Below are 8,547 nucleotides of genomic sequence, written 5' to 3' on the forward strand. Positions count from 1 at the left end.
CCTCTTTAACGAGTAGCAATTGCATAAGTACTTCGGAAACTCCTGTAAATATTTGAGTGCGATCCAACGGCCTGATCAAAAGTTAACGCCTTTTTAGGTCGTTATTCAGGTCTGACGTGACCACACCTCCTCTTTAACGACTAACGATTCCATAGGTACTCCAAGGAAAACGCCCTCTAGAATTTCCAGATTCCATGAGTGCGAGCTATTGGTCGGATCAAAAGTTATGGCCCTTTGGAAATTAATGTAAAAACTTTTGAGTGTGATCCAATGGTTGGATCAAAAGTTATGGCCCTTTAAAGTTGTTCTTCCGGCCTGGTGTGACCACACCTCATCTTCACCAAGTAGCCATTCCATAGCTACTCCAAGGAAAACGGCCTCAAGAAACTCTTGTAAAAATGTGAGACGGATCCAATGATCGGATCAAAAGTTATTATCCTTTTGAGCAGTTCTTCCAGTCTGGCGCGACCACACCTCCTCTTCAACGAGTAGCGATTGCTTAGGCACTACAAGGAAAACAGCCTACAAAAACTCTTGTAAAACTATGAGCGCGATCCAACAATCGGATAAAAAGATATGACCTATTTGAGTTGTTGTTCTAGTTTCGCGTGTACAGACCTCATCTTCTATGAGTAGCGATTCTAGAGGTACTCCATGGAAAATGGACTCCAGAACTCCTGCAAATATTTTTTAGCACGATCCAACGGACGGATCAAAAGTTATGGCCCTTTTTAGCTATTTTTTGGTTGGGCACGACCAGACCTACTCTTCATCGAGTAGCAATTTTATAGCTATGCCAAGGAAAATGGACAACGCAAACTCCTTTAAAAATTTAGGCGCCATCCGACGATCGGATCAAAAGCTTTGGCCTTTTTGAGCTGTTATTCTATTTGGTGTGACCAGACCTCCTCTTGAATGAGTAGCACATTGTTACATACATCAAAACAGCCTCCAGAAACTCCTGGAAAACTTCGAGGCCGATCCAACGGTTGGATCAAAAGTTATGGCCGTTTGAGCCGTTATTTCGGTTTGGCGCGACCATACCTCCTCTTCAATGGGTAGCGATTCCATAGGTACTCCAAGAAAAATAGCCTCCAGAAACTTTTGTAAAATTTTAAGTACATTCCAATGGACGGATCAAAAGTTATTTCCCATTTGAGCCATACTTCTGGTTTCGCGCAACCAGACCTCCTCTTCAACGAGTAGCAATTCCATAGCTACTCCAAGGAAAATGACCTTCGCAAACTCCTTTAAACATTGGAGTGCCATCCAACGGTTGGAACGAAAGTTATGGCCCTTTGGAGTCATTATTCCGGTTTGGCGCGACCAGACCTTCTCTTCACCAAGTAGCCATTCCATAGATGCTCAAAGGAAAACGGCCATCGAATACTACTGTAAAAGTTTAAGCATGATCCAATGGTTAGATTAAAAGTTATTTCCTTTTTGAGTCGTTCTTCCGGTTTGGCGCACCCAGACCTCTTATTCAACGACTAGCGATTCTATAAACACTACAAGGAAAATGGCCTCCAGAACATCTTGTAAACATTTTAGTGCAATCGAACAGTCGGATCAAAAGTTATGTCCCATTTGAGTCGTTCTTCCAATCTGGCATGACTAGACCTCCTCTTTAACGAGTAGCAATTGCATAGGTACTTCAAGGAAAACGTGCTCTGGAAACACCTTTAAAATTTTGAGTGTGATCCAACAGCCTAATCAAAAGTTAAGGCCCTTTTGAGCTGTTATTCAGGTCTGGCGCGCCTAAACCTCTTCTTTAACGAGTAGTGATTCCATAGGTAATACTAGGAAAACAGCCTCTAGAAACTCTTGTAAAAATTGGAGTCTGATCCAAAGGTCTGCTCGACAGTTAAACCCCTTTTAAGCCATTATTTCGATGTTGTGTGACCAGGCCTTCTCTTCTACGAGTGGTGATTCCATAAGTACTCCAAGAAAAACGGCCTCCGGAAACTCCTGTAAAAATATGAGTGCGATACAACGGTCTGATCAAAAGTTAGGGTCGTTTTGAGCTGTTACTCCTGATCTCCTCTTTAACAAGTAGCGATTCAATGGGTACTCAAAGGAAAACAGCCTCCGAAAACTCTAGTAAAAATCTGAGCTCGATCCAACGTTCCGATCAAAAGTTATGGCCCTTATGAGCCCTCTTTCTGGTGTGGCGCGACAAGACCTCCTCTTCAAGAAGTAGCGATTCCGAATGTACTCCAAGTAAAATGGCCTCCGAAAACTCTTGTAAAAATTAAAACACGATCCAACAGTCTGATAAAAAATTAAGGCCCTTTTGAGCCATTATTCATGTCTGATGCAACCAATCCTCCTCTTCAACGAGTAGAGATTCCATAGCCACTCCAAGGAAAATGACCTCTAGAAACTCTTGTAAAAATTTAAGCACGATCCAACTATCGGATCAAAAGTTATGGCCCTTATTTGCATTTCTTTTGGTCTGGCACGACCAAACATCCTCTTCAACGAGTAGGGATTCCATAGATACTACAAGGAAAATAGCCTTCGAAAACTCATGAAAAGATTTGAGAGCAATTCAACGGTCGGTTCAAAAGTTATGGCCATTTTAAGCTATTATTCTAGTCTGACACAACAACACCTCATCTTCACCAAGTTGCGATTCCATAGCTAATCCAAGAAAAACAGCCACTAGAAACTCATGTAAAAATTTGAGCGCGATACAATGATCAGATCAAAAGTTATGGCCCTTTTGAGTCATTCTTACTATCTAGTATGAGTAGACCTCATTTTCAACGAGTAGCAATTCCATGGGTAATTCTAGGAAAATAGCCTCTAGAAACTCTTGTAAAAATTTAAGCGTTATCCAACGGTTTGATCAAAAGTTATGACTCTTTTGATCATTTCTTTTGGTCTGGCACCACCAGACCTCCTATTAAAGGAGTAGCGATTCTATAGGTATCCCTAGGAAAATGGCCTCCGGAAACTCTTGCTATTTTAAGCTATTATTGCGGTCTGGCATGACAAGATTTCCTCTTCAATGAGTAGCGATTCCAACAGTCAGATCAAAAGTTACGGTCATTTTGAGTCATTCTTCTGGTCTGGTGCGACCACACCTCATCTTCACCAAGTAGCAATTCTATAGGTACTCTAAGGAAAATGACCACTAGAAAATTTTTTAAAAATTTAAGCGCGTCCAACTATCGGATAAAAAGTTATGGCCCTTTCGATCTGTTCTTCTAGTCTAGCTTGACTAGCCTTCCTCTTCAACGAGTAGCGATCCCATATGACATACAAGAAAAACGGCGTCCGGAAACTTTTAAACATTTTGAGCGTGATCCAATGGCCTAATCAGTCAAGACCCTTTTAAGCCGTTATTCAGGTCTAGCGCAATCACACCTCCTCTACAACGAGTAGTGAATCCATAGATACACCAAGGAAAACGCCCTCCAGAATTTCCTGTAAACTTTTATGCGCGACCCATCGGTCAGATCAAAAGTTATGACCTTTTTAAGTTGATATTCCTGTCTTGTTCGACCAGACCACCTTTCCAACGAGTAGTGATTCAATAAGTACTCCAAGGAAAACAGCCTCTAGAAACTCCTGTTAAAATTTTGAACATGATCCAACGGTTGGATCAAAAGTTATGGCTCTTTAGAGCTATTCTTCCGTTTGACATGACCACACCTCATCTTCATCAAGTAGCCATTCCATAGCCACTATAAGGAAAACGATCTCTCGAAACTCCTGTAAAAATTTGAGATCGGTCCAATGATCAAATCAAAAGTTATTCCCTTTTGAGTTGTTCTTCCCGTCTGGCGCGTCCAGACTTCCTCTTCATTGAGTAGCGATTCCATAGGCACTATAAGGAAAACGGCCTTCAGAAACTGCTATAAAAATGTGAGCGCGATCCAACGATCAGATCAAAAGTTATGGCCTTTTAAGTTGTTATTCCGGTTTGGGGCAACCAGACCTCCTGTTCAATGGATAGCGATTCTATAGGTACTCTATGGAAAACGACCTCCGGAAACTCTTGTAAAAATTTGAGCACGATTCAACGAACGAATCAAAATTTATTACCCATTTGAGCCGTACTTCTGGTCTAGCACGACCAGACCTCCTCTTCAACGAGTAATGATTCCATAACTACTCCAAGGAAAACGGCCTCCGTAAACTCCTTTAATAATTTGAGCGTAATCCAGCGGTTATATTAAATGTTATGGCCATTTGTAAATGTTATTCCAGTTTGGCGCGACCAGACTTCCTCTTCACCAAGTAGCCATTCCATAGGTACTCCAAGGCAAATGGCCTCCAAAAACTCATGTAAAAATTTAGGCATGATCCAACGGTCGGATCAAAAGTTATGGTCTTTTTGTGCCATTACTTCTAACCTTCTTTTCAACGAGTAGCGATTGCATGTGTACTCAAAGGAAAACGATCTCCAAAAACTCTTGTAAAAATATGAGTCCGATCCAACGGTCCAATCAAAAGTTTTGGTCCTTGTGAGCCGTTATTCATGTTTGGCGTGACTACACCTACTCTTTAACGAGTAGCGATTCCATAGGTACTCCAAGGAAAACAATTTGCACAAACTCTTGTAAAAAGTTGAGCTCGACACAATGATCAAATAAAATGTTATGGCCCCTTTGAGCTGTTATTCTGGTGTTGTGCGACGAGACTTCCTTTCAACAATTAAAGATTCCATAGCTACTCAAAGGAAAACAACCTTCGCAAACTCTTGTTAAAAACTGAGCCCGATCCAATGGTCAGATCAAAAGTTATGGCCCTTGTAAGTTGGCACAATCAAATAGTTGATGTCTTATCCCAAGTATAGAAGTGTCGAAGTAATAAATAACCTGGCAAGACCAGGGTCGAACCACAGGTAGGTGAATTATATAAAATTATAAAAAATAAATAAAAAAGAATTGAAGAGAATTTTTGAGATGTAATATTGATGTAACGATTAAACAAGGATAAAATAATTGTCAAGGTTAGAGGATCCACTAATGGTATTTCAAACAAGTATAGTATAAACTCTTTTTATTACTTGATTGGAAACCACACACAAAGGAGGTTCCAATCGGATTATAAATTATTAACTTGATCACATTAATTATCTTATTCGAGTAATGCTAATACTTGTAAATATTATCAGGTATTCATGGTGATAACTTATGTTAACAACAAATCAAGTTCCTTTCATAGCACAGGTGTTGGTTATACCATATAGTTGGGCTATGAAAATGCCAAGTATTTGTTGTACCAAGGGTTGTTCAACACAAATTTATATATCTACTTCATACCGTTGAAACAAGATATTAATAAACTTTCTTTTTATGTGCTCAATGTATGAAAACATAGATAATAGGGCTTTTATTGTAAGAAACAATATTTTGTTCTAATGTTTTTCTAAGATTAACTTCCTTAGGTTGGAATTATTATTTTTTTCTTCTTTTTTTTAAATATATATACATATAACTTAAAACACAATGCATCTTTAACCCATGTAATGAGCTTTCGGCTAATGACTCCCAGACCAGTTGATGTTAGGGCATTAGATGTTGAAACACCCCTACGAGCTTAGTAACTCGAGTTGCAGATATTGATACGTAGATAGTGCATTGTTTGATTCCCTTAAGTTTTTCTCCTTAACCCATGTTGGGCCAATAGCTTTCAAGTCAGTTGACTTTAGGGTATTAGGTATTAAAACACCCCTTTAGGCTTAATTGCTTAGGTTAGGGAGGTTACGAAACCAAACTTATCTACGTTTTTATTATCATCAATATTTTGTTTGTTTTTTTTTTCAAATTATATACTATCCCTTTTCCTTAGTTGTTAACTTTAACAAAAGAACATAAATAGTATAATAATCCAATATGCAACCCACAATCATATGTTAAAGTGTGTGTGTGAAAATGAAGGTTTAAAAATACTTGTTAAATAAGTATATGAGTAGAATCAAGTGATAACAATGCGAGGGTTTGTAAACTTGAATATTTCAAGAAGTATTCTGATAGACCTTGATAGGAATATTTACTAAGATGCGTCTCAAGAGTCAATAAAATTCCTCTTTACTCTGCCATCCTAATAACAGTTTTGTCAAATGATTTTAATAATAGCAAAAACAGTTAGTAAGTTAGTTTTTTTTTTAATATCAATTACTACCCTCCCCCCCCAACCAAAATGAAACATTGTCCTCAATGTTTTAAGGTAGAAAGATAGAGTATAGAAGACATCACCTGAAATAGCGAACACTGACAAACCTGAAACATACTTAAACAAATATAAGAAATAACAAAACAAAATAATATGCTATTAATAAAACCAAAAGACACAAGGTTTCACAAACAAAGGCTCAAATCCAATCTAAGCTTTTTACAGCTTTCCATAGTTGACCAATTTATGAGAATCATGGAGGGATCAATTACATGGAAGAAAGATTGTAGTTGGTCAATCAATTGTTTAGCAGTAGCAGTAGAGATTATGATTTGTCGTGTTAAAGATGTTAGAAATTCCTGTTCCGCAGCTTGATCAAGAAAGAATAATAAATTATTATAAAAACCATTAACATTTAACAAACCTATAGGTTTATGGTGAATGTGCAGTTGAGCTCAAGAGGAAATATGAAAGATCTCTTCCAATGTGCCCAAACCAGCTGGTAAGGCAATGAAGGCGTCAGCATGGTTAAACATTGCATTTATTCGATCAGATATTGTCGAGACCTGTAGTTCCTCTCCAATTGTTTTTCCAATGATGTCCCCTTTTGCTAAAGCTTTGGGGACAACCCCCAAAACTTAACTATCTTCTAAAAATACAGCTATTGATATACCCCACATTAACCCAAAATGCCTCCCCCATACATTAAATGAATCTTTCTCTCAGCTAGTACCTGACCAAGATTTACTGATTCTAAAAACTCCTTTTCTTTCATAGGACTGGATCCACCAAAAACACAAATACTTCTTATTTGATGACTTGAGGAACCTGCCATTTCTACATACTTCTATATCTGTTGAATGTATGGTTGAGTAGAAATGAAGGGAAGGAAGAGAAGATTTTATAGATGAGAAATTGAGAATGCAATCATACCACCTATATGTAGGCCAACTGGAGTCTCTCTCTCTCTCTCTCTCTCTCTCTCTCTCTGAAAACATGTGTATGTGCAAGTAGTTGTGATTGTGGCATACATCTAACCTTGGTTTTACTTCCAAGAACGACTTAAACGCCCTCTATGGGTTGACGATAGGCATCCCATCCAGTTTTCTTAAAAACTGGCAAACAAAATCTTTTTTAGTCAAATTCCCAAGACTAGGAAAATGGCCTCCACAAACTCCTTTAATAATTTCAGCGCGATCCAACGATCAAATTAAAAGTTATAGCCCTTTGGAGCTGTTATTCCGGTCTGACGCAACTAGACCTCCTTTTCACCAAGTAGTCATTCCATGGCTACTGACACGACCAAAAGATTGATGTCTTCTCCCAAGTGTAAAAGTGTTGAAGTAATAAATAGCCCGGCAAGACCGGGGTCAAACCACAGGGAGGTGAACTATATAAAATTATAAATAATAAATGAAAAGAAGTTGAAGAGAACTTTTGAGATGTGATATTGATGTAAGGATTAAACAAGGATAAAATAATTATCAACGTTAGAGGATCCACTAATGGTATTTCAAACAAGTATAGTATAAACTCTTTTTATTACTCAATTGGAAACCACACACAAAGAAGTTTCCAATCGGATTATAAATTGTTAACATGATTACATTAGTTATCTTATTCGAGTAATACCAATACTTGTAAATATTATCAGGTATTCATGGTGATAACTTATGTTACCAACAAATTAAGTTCCATTCATAGCACAGGTGTCGGTTATACCATATAGTTGGGCTAGCTTTGTTGTACCAAGGATTGAAAGTGCCAATTATTTGTTGTACCAAGGATTGTTCAACACAAATCTAGATTAACCATTTAACAAGCAAGGTATTAAGAGTGAGTAAGATAATAAATACAAAACATGTTAGTATTAAACATTAAAGTCTATATTGAGTTTATACTATACTTATTCTTACACTATTAGTGTAATCTTTTCACATTGACATAATAAAATTAGCTGAACATTATGAATAAGAGAAACTTAGATAAACAAGACAAGAATATAATTATATAAGTATAGTAAAGGAAATGAAAAGCATAAACAAGAGATTAAAAAAATAAAACATGGATTGATCCGATTGTTGGATCACGCTCAAACTTTTACAAGAGTTTCCAGAGGTCGTTTTCATTGTAGTACCTAAGGAATCACTACTCGTCCAAGAGGAGGTGTGGTCCTGCCACACTTGAATAAAGGCTCAAAGGGGCCGCAACTTTTGATTCGATCGTTCGATCGCGCTTAAATGTTTACAGGAGTTTCCGGAGGCCGTTTTCCTTGTAGTACCTATGGAATCGCTACTCGTTGAAGAGGAGGTGTGGTCCAGCAACACTTGAATAAAGGCTCAAAGGGGCCGTAACTATTGATCCGATCATTGGATCGCGTTCAAATTTTTACAAGAGTTTCTGGAAGCAATTTTCCTT

The sequence above is a fragment of the Populus nigra genome, chromosome 15 (assembly GCF_951802175.1).
Source record: "Populus nigra chromosome 15, ddPopNigr1.1, whole genome shotgun sequence".
Lineage (NCBI taxonomy): Eukaryota > Viridiplantae > Streptophyta > Magnoliopsida > Malpighiales > Salicaceae > Populus > Populus nigra.